The sequence below is a fragment of the Miscanthus floridulus genome, chromosome 16 (assembly GCF_019320115.1).
Source record: "Miscanthus floridulus cultivar M001 chromosome 16, ASM1932011v1, whole genome shotgun sequence".
Classification (NCBI taxonomy): Eukaryota; Viridiplantae; Streptophyta; class Magnoliopsida; order Poales; family Poaceae; genus Miscanthus; species Miscanthus floridulus.
In genome coordinates, this window is record NC_089595.1 from 3,050,619 (window position 1) to 3,064,719 (window position 14,101).

Sequence of the window (14,101 nt, forward strand, 5' to 3'; positions counted from 1 at the left end):
TGAACCTCAGCAAAAGAGACTTTGCGATCATCTTCGATGCAATCTACCTACCTACTACCTACTCTAATGGTACTCATTTGTCAATGCTCAATATAAAATGGTTTATTTAACTTGAAGGGGAAGGTGTCCGAGAGTAGCTAAGAAAGTTCAGAGTTCTGAAACTCTGCATCCAAACATTCTGCAGGCACCTAGGATGATTTGAACTCACCCAGGTAAGCATTCTTGATCTCTACTTGTTGTTGACTGTAAACTAAAAATTATAGTTTAGAAGGAAAAAGACCCGCATGGTATGAGACGTTGTAGCATCATACAGAATATAATCCAAGGCTCAGCATTAATTAAAGGAAATAGCAACTAAAAGAAACTACTTCTGGTTAATAAAAAAGTAGAAAAAAGAAACTTGCCGGTGCTGGTTATATCTCTAAATGCACTGCACCCAATAGGAGTTGCCATCATACTACTGGAGGATTGTTGTTAACCAGAGGCAACCCCTAAAACCAGCATGTCATAGTTCGGGCATATTCCAGTATTGTAGATTTGTGGTCTGACTTGTTTTTTTCCAGAAAAAGAACATTGCATTACAATGATTGAATTTTGCGATGGAGGGTTGTCTTCCAAACATGACTCAGATCCTTCAACATCATATGGGAAGAATTAGGTGAAGGATATGCTAAAAGATAACTACCTCAAATATAGGACCCAGACTATATCTTCAATCACTAACAGATGAAAAAAATTCAAGGAAAGTTCCAAATGACCAAATGAGAATCGTATAAACATAAAGGCACGACAAAATAAAAACGCGCAACAAGTATATATCGACTAATGAATGAAAGGATAAATATTTTAGAAGCTAAATACTACTGTAAAAGTTGGTGGCCTACTCATCTGTAGTGCTTGCAAGTTACAGATTATGTGCACTGACCTGATACTTGCCTATGAAATAGTTCTATTCTAGATTGAGCTACCCAATGTTCTATAGAAAAAAAAAACCTAATTATTCTTTTCCAATCAAATTGAACAGACTAGTGATCCATGAATAAACATTTTTATATGTAGTAAAGTAAGTGATAAGCCTAGCCTAAGAAAATGTATAACATTGGGGAACAAGAGCAGTCTAGGAGAGGCATGAGTTCAGCGGTACAAATCCTTAGTGTGAATAGAGAAAGCTGTAAGAAAGCAATGGGTACCGATTACCTTTATATGGACATCACAATTCAGAAAGAAAGCAATGGATCCTTGATGTTTTCAGTCATTGCAGCAAAATGATGTCACTATGAACAGGATAAAGTTAAATGCCATTTTTACGTGTAGTAGGGATGGTAGGATGTTCTGTTTTCATAGACTGCGGCAAAGATGTGTTGGATCATCTTGGGAGTTTACTTCACTTGAGGTACGTCGGAGTAGGGAGTATCCTTATCACTGAGCTGCCTAGGGAGGTAAGATATCTGAGGTTTCTGCAAACACTGGATTTACGGAAGAGTGGGGCCGGGTAAAGGAGCTGCCAGAGGAGGTGGGACTTCTGATGCAACTTGTTTCCCTATGACTACGAGCCACTCAGGGAACAAGAGTGCTGGCAGGTTTGATCGGTAAGCTGACGTCATTGCAAGAACAGTTTGTGAAGGAGCTGGGTCTGCTGGGGGAACTGAGGGTGCTCCAGGCTACTATTCATCATGTTAGGATCAGTGAGAGCATCGAGAGTGCTTTGATACCTTGGTTGTCTGCACAATATCCAGGAACTTGAAATTTTGGTATACTACTCTCCAAATAAGGGCTGGGTGAGCAGCGATGCAGGACGGGTCTCCTGTCGGCATCTCCGTGTCCTGCGTTTGCACTGCTTTGTGTTTTCTGGACTGCCGGCGTGGATTAACTCGTCGCTTGCTCCAAACCTATGCTATCTGGATCTGCTAGTGGTACCTGTGGAAGACCAGGACATGGAAACCCTTGCCAAGTTGCCAGAGCTCAGTTGCCTCATACTGTGTTCAAAAAGTGACACCAAGTCAGTAGTTAGCATAAAGATTCGTACTGATGAAGGTGTTGGTTACTTTCGCAAGTTGAGATTCTTAAAGATAGATGGTGCATCTATCTGGTTTGATCTGCACGGCAGCAAGTACTGCAACAGCAGCAGGGTAGCATCATCTAATACTATCATGCCACGTCTTGAATCCCTTGAGTTTGATATCCATGTGCGATCCCTAAAAGACAAGAACCTGCAGCTTGGTTTTGACAAGATGCTTGGCTTCCAGGACCTCGGAAGAAGTTCTCTCCAGGGAGTCGACGTCCAGGTGAACTGCGAAGGTGCCAGTATCTGGGATGTGGAGGAAGCAGAGGCTGCGTTGGAGCACGCGGCAGCAGTCCATCCAAAACATCCCACCCTTCGAACCAACAGGGTAGACCCACAGTGTATGATCTCACGCTACCAAGAGGTATGATGAACTGATCATGCATGCACATTTGAACTTGCTTTCAAATGCTACTAGCACTACCGGACTCAGTGGCTTTGCCGAGTGCCAGGGGCACTCGACAAAGTCCAATTTGCACTCGGCAAAAGCTTTGCCGAGTGCTGCACTTGGCAAAGGCCACTCAGCAAAAAATGGGCTGGCAAAGGCGTCTTTGCCGAGTGTCTTTTGTCGGGCACTCGGCAACACTCGGCAAAGTTGGAACCGAAAAAATGGGAATTTTTTTTAATCGGTGGAGGCCCCCACCGGCCAGTGCCCGCCCATCTCCTGCATTTTTCTTGTCCATCTCCGGCATTTTTCGTGTAAAATTCGCAGCTACGAGCCCGGCGGGATTCGAACCGGCGACCTCTCCCTCGCGCGTCCCCTGCTCTAACCACTACACCACACTGCCACCTATGTCTAGATTCCGTTTTGGTTCCCCACATATTATACTAAACCGAGTGTAAATTACTTGTTTGAGGCCCTAAACGAATTCAAATAAAAAAGTTGTAAACTACAAAGTTTCATTACAAAATTTGAATTTCAAAATTTTGAAATTCAAACGCAGTTTTGCATGACAAGATGATTTCAAATCAAAAAGTTGCCAACTACAATGTTTCATAACTTTTCGAGATCTACAGAGTTTATTTTGGTTGTTTTTCCATCCGAGGTCGTTTGAAAAGTTCGAATTTTAAATTTTTGAAATTCAAACACAGTTTTGCACGACAAGATGATTTCAAATAAAAAAGTTGCCAATTACAGAGTTTCTTAACTTTTCGAGATCTACAAAGTTTATTTTGGTTGTTTGGTCATCTGTTCATCCGACAAGGTCGTTCTAACATTGTTCACAAATCTTATATATCTCTCTTGTTGTTTCATAAACTACAAGAGAGATATGTTAGATTTGTGAACAAATTTACTTTCACTTTGTCATATGAAGAAAATACCAAAACAAACATTGTACATCTTGATGAGTTATACAACTTTGTAGTTGAAAACTTTTTCATTTGAATTAATTTACTGCTTCAAAATGTGCTTTGAAATTTTCTTTGTCTAGTGTAAAAAAAACACTCGTCAAAGAGCTTCTTTGCCGAGTGTCAAAAAAAAACACTCGGCAAAGAAGCTTCTTTGTCGAGTGTAAAAAAAAACACTCGGCAAAGAGCTTCTTAGCCGAGTGTTTTTTTTCTGCACTCGGCAAAGAAGCTCTTTGCCGAGTGCCCGAAAAAAAACACTCGGCAATCCACTTGGCACTTGGCAAAGAGCCGGTCTCCGGTAGTGTAGCTAGCTCTGATTAACTATTGCTTCCTATCTATCCTGTCTTTATAATGGTCACAAAAAAACTGTTTATCTACCTACGTTGGTTCAAGTAGTAGAAGACTAAAGGTAGGTACTCGATCCCCCTACTAGGAACAGTATTATGGATATGTATATTATCTAAACAGTAAGTATTTCTCCGTCCGTTTCAAATTATAAGACGTTTTGTCTCTTTCTAAATAAATTGTTTTAGCTATGCATCTAGATATAGTATATATCAAAATGCAAAATCTATACATCCGAAAAGCCAAAACATCTTATAGTTTAGAATAGAGTGAGTAGTAAGTAAGAGTGGACTGTAATAGTTACCATAAATCTCACAATGTGTACATACCAAAAGCATGTATCAAGGGCAGGCCCATAAAAAATTTAAAAAATCCCATTTATCTTATCCCCGCTTTGTATGCATGTATTGTAGTGTGGCTGTGCATGCATGTCTCCATGGCCTACAGATATAATTTTCTAATGGCTATTGCAGGGTCTTAAGCTTACTACTTTTTAGATAATGGAACTTAATTAGGTGATACTACTACCCACCTTCTTTCTACTTCCACAGTGGTTAAGTAGGTGATAAGCCTCCTTCTTTATTGTTTTTCCTCCCGATTGTGGACGCCATTAACACTACAGGAACTGCTGGCTTCCCCGAGTGCCAGTTGCACTCGGGGAAGGCCCAGTTGCACTCGGGGAAGAGCCTCCGGCTAATCCTCTCACGGAAAAGTCGCCTTCCCCGAGTGTCAAAAATCGTGCACTCGGGGAAGGCTTTGCCCAGTGCCGTGCTGGCACTCGGGGAAGACTTGACGCCGTTGGCCGACGTCGTTTTCTTTTTTTTTTTTTTGATTTTCTTCCCCGAGTGCAACACTCGGGAAAGATTTTTGAATTTTTTTTTAAATACTCTTTGTCGAGTGCCGCAGTTCAGGCACTCGGGGAAGAAATTTGTTTTTTTTTTAAATCCCTCTTCCCCGAGTGCCACAGCACAGGCACTTGGGGAAGCCACCTCTAAAATTCTTTTTTTTTGTTTTTTGCTTTTCCATGTAAACAACAAAGCATATATATATATATATATATGTATATATATATATATATATATATATATCACAAACCACAAATCAACACCAATATGTCACAAACCACATTTATATATCACAAACGACCAAATTTGTCCAAAATCCACAATATATTACAAACCACACGTTCAAAAGTACACACTATTCCAAGTTCACAAGTTCAATACATAAAAACGATTCCGCAGGCAGCTCACGGCGACTATGAGGGTTGGGACGCCCCAGGGTGCGATCCCGGCGAGTGTCCAGGTGGGGATGGCCCGACGTCCGATGCCGGCGACCCTCCGACATGGTTCGACGCCGCCCCCGAATTATGCTGCAAAAAAGAGAAGAGATTGCACGTGAGTGACAAGATAAAAATGTAAGGAGTTTAAAGAAAAGTTGAAAATTTCGGTAGCACCTCCCCTGCACGGGGAGGTTTCCAAAACCTGCAAGAAAAACATCGGCACGAAGGCCGACAACCCAGGAAGCTAGCTCAAGGGAAATAGCATTGTTCTTTATATATGATATTAGCATTGTTCTTTTTTTACTTTCATTGATCCCTACCTTCTCTGAAATAATCAACCAACATTTTATCCAATATAGCTGTTTGCCAATCGAGTAATAAGATGACCAACTACTAGAAGTATTCTTGAACAAAGAGTTTGCAGACACGCACCCTTAGGTAGTTCACATCCTCACAAAAAAAGGTAGATCACATGATTGCCGCAAATCACCAGTGCCTTCAAGCACTGTCAGCCTGCCTGGAAATGCCAAAATTCATTGTCAGCATGCCTACTGACTAAGTACTATGTTTGCCTACTGACTGAAACATTGTGATTTTTCAGATCAGAATGTAACTAGGTTTGAAATATTTCATTTTGACTATAAATTTTGCTTATATGTAGAGAAGAACACGCCTCAACTCTTGAATCCTCGATCTATAATACTGACTACAGCTGTATATTATCCTAGTGTTCAGCAAGTGCAAACAAGATAAGATAATTCAACAGTAACTTGAAATCGCCAAAATTAATCAAAGAGTCCATCCAAGATGTAAGTAATGTGACCTTTATGAACACTTGAGCATCTTTAAAACACAAGCAGCACCTCTGCAGATTCACACTGCATACAAGGGTTGAGAAAATGGACAAAGATAGAATATGCACAGAGTCACACAGACAAGGACCAAAATGAACAGAGATAGAACATGTCACTGCAAAGTTTCAGATAAGGATCATAGTCTCAGGTTCAGAACTGAGATTAACTAAAGATGACACATGAACAACTATTGTCCTGCACAAATGTACTCACAGGTGCACAGAAGAATCAGGTATTTTACTCACATGATTGAACTCCAGCAATAATTAGATGAAGGTGGCGATGCAAGGAGAAAAGTGCAGGTATTTTTCGCACCGTAGTGGTCCATCTCTGCAAAATCAGAATATTGTGAATGCTCAATTGCTCTATTATCTGGTAGCCTTAGAAATGCACATGTTGTAAAATGGTCCTGCCTCTAGAGTGGGACAAACATCTACGATGAGAGATTCCTAGCCTGATATGGCACCTTCAGCATCAGTAGTTGTGCATCTGATCATAGCATTTTCAAAAGCATTGAACTAAGAGTGTAATCACCTTGATAAGCCTTCACCAGGTTCCCAACATGGAGAAAATTAATTGTCTTTGCTTCAGCATCACTGTACACCTGGGCATAACATAAAAATCGAATCAATAGGATAGAAAAATAGAAACAACTAAAATTTTCAAACACTAATAGGATGGCAAAAAAAATGGTAGATGGATATTATAGAAAAATCAATCCTGGAGGCACTTTTGTGCTCTCAAACTTCAATCTAGCAATGCAGTAACAAAAAGAGCATGTCCAAGGCATCAATAAACCCTGAACAGACATTACTTGTAGTAATCTGACATTAGTAAGTAGCTATGTAGAAATAGAAATTATACACGGTACCAGACCTATGATTTATTGTGCACTACTTTTACATAATAAATTGAGAACCTTACGTGTAGAAGTTTCAGCTTTATACATGGGACAAACATAGTGGTGCTCCAACGAAAAAAAACAAGGCTAACACAGTATTGCACATACGTGGAAAAAATACATGTCCATCAGTGAGAGCTTACCCAGTACAAAGATATCCGGTGAGGGGATGGACGGATCCAGCCGCGGGGGCACTGGATCCGGACGCTCCAATGGTGGGGAGGACAAATCCAGTCATGGAGGCACCCGATCTGGTCGTGGAGTTACCGGAGCACACGGTGGAGCACAGAGAAAAGGGAAGTCGGTGAGAGAGAGAGAGGCTGGAGAGGAGAGGGAAGCATGAGGTAGAAGAAGCCCGGACCGGAGTCGGTGAAGCACACGTCGGAGCACCCCATCGCGCCGACCGACGTCCAAGCCCGCGCCCACCTGCGCCGCCGCTCCGGGGGACGCGCTCGCCCCGCACCGCCGGCCTAGGGGCGGCTCGCCCCGCAACGCCGCGTCGAGCCAGGGGGCGCCCCTGCCGCCACGCCGCCGCACCGCTGAGCCGAGGTGCGCCCCCCCCCGCCGCTGAGCTGGGTGTGTGTCGCTCCCCGCGCCGCCGCACCGCCTGAGCTGGACTGAGCTGGACGGGCCGGGCCGGGGCTGGGAGCGCCAGGCGGCTTGCCTTGGGGCCGGCCGCAGGGGCCGGGGAGGGGGTGCGCCGGCCGGACAGGCCCCGACGCGCAGGGACAGGGCGCGCCGGCGGGGCCGCGCCGCCGTCTCGGGCTGCGGGGGCGCGCCGGCGGCCTGCGGGGGCTGCGTGGGCGCGCGGCGCGGGGGACTAGCTGCGGCGGCGGCGGGGGCTGCGGGGGCGCGCGGCGCCCGGCGCGGGGGGCGAGCTGCGGCGGGCGGCGTGCGAGTGTGGGGTGGCCGGGTGGGTGGCCTGTTAGGTTTAGATAAGGCCTGTTGGGCCCTTTTTTTTTTTAAGTCTTCCCCGAGTGCCCTTTTCTAGCACTCGGGAAAGGGCCTCTTCCCCGAGTGCCAGGGAAGGCACTCAGGAAAGAAATTTTGTTTTTTTTGTTTTTTTCTGCCTAATTTTTTTTTGTGAGGCCTTCCCACATTATTTAAAACTCCCTGTTCAAATTTGGGACAATTTTAACTTTTTTTTTATATTTCGTTAGTTTTTTTCGTTTCGTTGAATTTTTTTGCATACTTCAAATTTGAATGGCAGGTGCATGAAATAATAGAATTTGATGATTCAAAAAATTATATTAATGATATTTGGTGTATGTTGAGGCCTTATCCAGGAACTCGCATGAAATTTCGAGCATCTTGTTGACGTAACATGACGAACAACTTGCGGGAAAAGTGTATTTAAATTATATAAAATCCGAACGAAGTTCGAAAATCACAAAACTTGTCTGGGCGTCATGTTATCGCATGTAGAGGCTATGATAAAAAATTGAGAAGGTTTCGAGCAAGTTACGACGTCGGATACCTAAAACCCAGACATCTCCGCATGTGATCACTTGTAGAGGCATGCGGAGATGTCTGGGTTTTAGGCTTCCGACGTCGCAACTTGCTCAAAACCTTCTTGATTTTTTATCATAGCCTCTACATGCGATAACACGACGCTCAGACAAGTTTCGTGATTTCGGACTTCGTTCGGATTTTATATAATTTAAAAACACTTTTCCCGCAAGTTATTCGTCATGTTACGTCAACAAGATGCTCGACATTTCATGCGAGTTCCTGGATAAGGCCTCAACATACACCAAATATCATTAATATAATTTTTTGAATCATCAAATTCTATTATTTCATGCACCTGCAGTTCAAATTCGAAGTATGCAAAAAAAATTCAACGAAACGAAAAAAACTAACGAAATATAACAAAAAAAGTCAAAATTGTCCCAAATTTGAACAGGGAGTTTTAAATAATGTGGGAAGGCCTCACAAAAAAATGAGGCAAAAAAAAACAAAAAAAAACAAAAATTCTTCCCCGAGTGCCTTCCCTGGCACTCGGGGAAGAGGCCATTTCCCGAGTGCCAGGACAGGGCACTCGGGGAAGGCAGCCTCTTTCCCGAGTGCCCTGTTCTGGCACTCGGGAAAGGGCCTCTTCCCCGAGTGCCAGGGAAGGCACTCGGGGAAGAATTTTTTTTAAAAAAGTTTTAACGGCGTGGGCGGGGTGGACCGTCAAGTAACATGTTTCTTTGCCGAGTGCCGATCTTTCCCGAGTGTTGCACTCGGGGAAGAGGGCCTTTGCCGAGTGCTGCTCTTTACCGAGTGCCAGGATCTCTGCGGCACTCGGGAAAGCCTCTCTTCCCCGAGTGCAATTCTTCACCGAGTGCAACACTCGGGGAAGATTCTCTTTCCCGAGTGCCCGATTTTTGGCACTCGGGGAAGCCAGCGACACTCGGGGAATTTTGCCTCTCCCGTAGTGTAACCCCTAGTAGGCAAGACCTCTGATCAAATATGAACTGATAAATTTCATAAAAATAGCAAAAATGTTTAACGAAATGCCAAAAAGAAAAAAAAGGAAGGTAGTTTGGATTTTTCATCATAGGAGTTGTCTCACCAAAACCATAGTCTGCCAACCGGTCGGTCGCGTTGCGTGGCTCACGCCAGATTCATTCAAGATGATTTGATCTCCATGATCACAACTGCCCAAGAGCCCATATACTACGTAACCCGGACTTTGACATACAGAAAAATACCACAAATTAACATTATGTAGTGTGATGCCTAACTACTGAAACCGAAGGACCTTAAAAATGTAAGGAAAAGAAGTTAGTTTTGGAATGTGTATAGGGCCCATCTGTATATTCGGTTCCTATGATGACAGGGAACTCATGAGTTGCCAGTTGAGTGCGCAACAGCTTTTTTTGTCTTCCTTGCAGTTCAATATATTTATTTCCAAACTGTATCGAACAAATGTAGGCATCTATGGAAATGAGCAGAGCCCCTAAGTTAGTAACCAAGGCCTGGAAGTTGGCGGACATAGTTGTCTCAGCACATATTCAAATACTTCGTACGTTAGATCCGACAGCATCTTCTTCAAGCAAAGTATGTTCAACAACGTTTGCATGTACATCTTCTGTTTAATGCGAGAAATATCACACAGCAGTATCCATTGATGTTGATATTTGATGTGGTTATGATTTTTGTGACACAGCACACACCAAACGGATCAGTTGAATTTAAAAGTATTATATGGTCATATTCAGAGCAGTAGAAAATTCTGATAAGCATTGTGTTTTATTTGTTTTCTTCATAGGTTACCCGCTTGCTGTACACAAATAACGGCATGACACTTTTTGGCTCTCAGCTCCAATGCTGTTCATAAGGTGTGGAAATGGGAGCATAGTGACAAGAATCCACGTGGCAAGGTTAGACAGACAACTGCCTTAGTTGATTTCAACACTACAGTTCTGTTTGGTTGTTTTCTAAAAACCGTCCATTACTACTTTTTGTTAGTTGTCCAAATCTGTTCCACCTGTATTACGGCAACCAAAAAATGTCTTTCTAATGACAGACACTACTGATGGCAACAAACCTGAAGAAGCAACAGCCTGCACTGCAATATCAAATAATGGCAGCTATCTAATTTCTGCTTCCAGTGGCAAAATCCCATTGTTCAACATGAACACATTCAAGGTATGTCTTCTTCAGTTGTGTATAACATTAAGTAGTTAATTCCATCACAGATCTCTTACGCATGAGTACATGACTACTTCCGTAAAATATTTTTTAAATTTGTTTCGTAGTTACACCATGGCCTTTCATTGGCTTCACTGATTTTGTGGAATCTCTCATAGGTCATGACTACTTTCATGCCATCTCCACCAGCTACAACTTACCTTGCATTCAACCCGCAAGATAATAACATCATAGCTATTGGAAGGGAGGACTCCTCAATTCAAATCTACGATACCTACATTGATGAGGTGAGTATTAGACGTGAATCTGTCATCCCCTGTTTGCAAGAATCTCACAGTATTGGCAAAACACATTGTATATGGTTCTAACTGGAAATGCACTAGTGAAGCCATTGTAAAATAGTACGCTCTCATTTAAGACTATATGTCCCCTCATCTTTTACTTATTGAAAGGTCCTAAATGGCTAGAGGGGGTGAATAGCCTAATAAAATTTTCTACAAAACACTAGAGCAATGTGTTAGACAACTAAATGACGATAATGCATTTTGCTCTAGCTCTACTAAAGTGTTGCAAGCCACCTACCCAAAACTAATGGCTATGATCTCTATGTCACACAAAGGAGCTATGTCACTACTCAACTAATGAGCTAGCAAGATATGAGCAACTAGAAACAACTAGCTACAAGTTTAAAAAAAAAGAAACAACTAGCTACAACTAATTACTTCACTATTCTACTAGCTACACAAGTTATCACTATCACTACACAAGTATATCAAGAATGGAATGCGAGAGTGATAGTGTGGAATACCAAACTGGGCAAGTGATCAATCAATCAATATGAACACCAATGATGACACCAAGATTTATCCCAAGATTTAATTGCTTGCCGGCAATCTAGTCCCCGTTGTGATGGCCTATTCACTTGGTGGTTCACGCGCTAATAGGCACCACGCCTAGCCCAACACTTGGGCACCATAAGAGCCAACACAAATTAGGGCACTCAACGTCACGAGCAACTTACTAGAGTTGCTTTTGGCGCTCCGTTGGGGAATAAGCACAAGAACCTCTCACAAGAATACCGAGTGTGGCCACGAACAATCACCAACTAATGCCAACACTCCTCCGCTGCTCCAAGCTATCTAGGTGGCGGCAACCATAAAGAGTAACAAGAAAACCGTAGCAACAACGATCCACAAATGCCACTAGATGCAATCACTCAAGCAAATGCACTTGGAATCACTCAATCTCACTTTGGATGCACAATCAAACAAGGAGATGAGTGGGAGAGGTTTGCTTCAGCTCACAAGGATGTATTAATGATCAAAATGTCCAATAGAGTGAGCTACAGCCAGCCAATTGGCTTAAATAGAGCCCCCAAGGCTCCACTATCCATTGGCCCCCTGAACCGACCGTCGGACCATGCCCTGGACCCGGACTGTCACATCCAGTTTCAAAGAACAAAACCAGGCTCGCCATATGTGTGCCCAAAAAGTCCACACATACGACAACAATTTGAATAGTATCAGAAATAATGTTATTAAATAACGTATACGTAGTTATATTAACACTTACATCAGAGTATCGTGGAACGGTAACAAATCTTCATGCTCCATTCTTCACAGGGCCGACTAACTGGGGGTAACATATGCCTAGCACTCCTATCAATCTTCTGGGAGCCTCCATGTCTTCATCAATCTTCTAAGTAAATTTTGCTAGAGGTTGGGGTGTGTGGGGAATAGCAAGGGTGAGCACATGTCGTACTCAACAAATATAACATGGGCGAATGAAAGCTCAAAAGGCTTGATACGGCTGAACTGCGATAAGCAATTTTTAGTAGACTAAGTTTTAATATTAAAGCCTGAATTGCTCAGTTATGCTTAGCTCCAGTTCCCACATGATCATAAGTGTCGGGGACCTAATACCGGGGTACACAAGGAGGTGGAACTAATAACCATCGAACGTTAAAAACTCCCGAACGGACAAGGGCACTACTGCGCTTCTTGCCCGAATGACGGGAGTTTGGTTCCGCCTCGCCCGACGCCCGTGGGCTAGCTCCGCCTCGCCCGAGGGCTAAGGGCTAAACTCCGCCTCGCCCGACGCCCGTGGGTCAGCTCTGCCTCGCCCGAGGGCTAAGGGCTAGACTCTGCCTTGCCCGACGCCCGTGGGCCAGCTCCGCCTCTCCCGAGGGCTAAGGGCTAGACTCCGCCTCGCCCGACGCTCATGGGCCAGCTCCGCCTCGCCCGAGGGCTAAGGGCTAGACTCCGCCTTGCCCGACGCCCGTGGGCTAGCTCCGCCTCGCCGACGCCCGTGGGTCAGCTCCGCCTTGCCCGAGGGCTAAGGGCTAGACTCCGCCTCACCCGACGGATAAAAGACTGGCTCCGCCTCGCCTGACAACCACTCCCCGCTCCCTCATGATGATAGGTACAGGGTGAGACAAGACATTCGGGTCAACCGCGGCATCAAGGACCATACCCTGCACCCCTGTAGGAAAGTACCATCAGGGCGCGACGGGATGGGCGCTTAGACCCTTCCAGGCGTAGCAGAGCCTGAATAGTGTTGCGGGCGCGTGCTCTTTGCCCTATAGTGTTGTAAGTGCCGCCTTCAGCCTCCGGGCGAAGAACCCGACACGGACATACGACAACCACTATGTTCCAAGCGGGGACTCCCATCTCCTACAGTGACAAACGAGCAGTCGCCGCGCCATCCGCTCCCCACGGGGTCGGAGATCAACAACCCTGTCCGACACACCGCCCGCAGGAGCGGGATGGGATGCACCCACTTGCTAAAAGAGGCCAGGGCATGGCCTACGAAGATCAACAAGCACACCGCTTCTGACACGGACTGCCATGTTATACATGGCAGGCGCGGCAAAAAAGGAAGACCCAGCTCCTTCTAAGCACCTTCTATGCCCTTGGTATTTTCTTCTTTCTCCCATCTGTAGCCCCTGCTCCCCCTTGGTCTATAAAAGGGAGGGCAGGGCTCCCCACTAGAGGGACCGACTTTTGACGGACAACACAACACACATCATACACAGTCAAGCTGCTATTAGGCTCTTGACATCCTTTCGACCCTTCCATCAGAGACCTGGCACCAGTCCCTCTCTCGACCGTTTGTACCCCCTACTACGAACCATTTTCGGTGCAAATAACATGAGCAGCAATAGACTGGACGTAGGGACATTCAGCCCAAACCAGTATAAATCTCGTATCCTTTAGCGCACCATCCAGGCCTAACGTGCATAAATATAAATTTACTTGCCGGTGCTTATTCGAAACACCGATAGTTGGCGCGCCAGGTAGGGGACTCTGCGCGTTCCAAATCAGGCCTCGGATGGCTAACCACGCAATCAGCTGGGTCCTGGGTGCACACGTGCATTTCGGTGACCTGTATTTCAATGTCACGCTGGGAGGAGAGCTGGCGCTGGCCCACGCGGCCGTCTAGTCTCTCCCTCCCGTCAACTTCAGCCACCGGAGGCTTGAGGGCTAGCCCGGCATCACCCTTGGACCCTAGTTGTCTAGGGAGGCCCCGCACCGCATCACCCTCCCTCCAGAGCGCGATGTACGGAGTGCCCCGACAGCGTTTCCGTTCGGCCTCCGCAACGCTGCGGCAACCGCTGGCCACCTCCTGGCATTACGCATGGTTCAACCGCCCATGAACAGCGAGTTCAT

General features: G+C 45.0%; 1 long non-coding RNA gene and 1 pseudogene across 2 annotated transcripts; one reads left to right on the forward strand and one right to left on the reverse strand.

Annotated features, from left to right (window-relative positions):
* LOC136513299 (uncharacterized) overlaps positions 1-14,101 on the forward strand; it is a 218,825-nt pseudogene that overhangs the window by 41,240 nt on the left and 163,484 nt on the right.
* On the reverse strand, positions 5,283-7,143 carry LOC136514336 (uncharacterized). Of its 2 annotated transcripts, none has more exons than XR_010773618.1 (4): positions 6,938-7,143; positions 6,428-6,497; positions 6,139-6,223; positions 5,283-5,556 (listed from the first exon to the last, which is right to left on the reverse strand). It is a non-coding gene; the product is annotated as an uncharacterized lncRNA (long non-coding RNA). The 2 variants fall into 2 exon arrangements; XR_010773617.1 differs by having other exon boundaries at positions 5,863-6,223.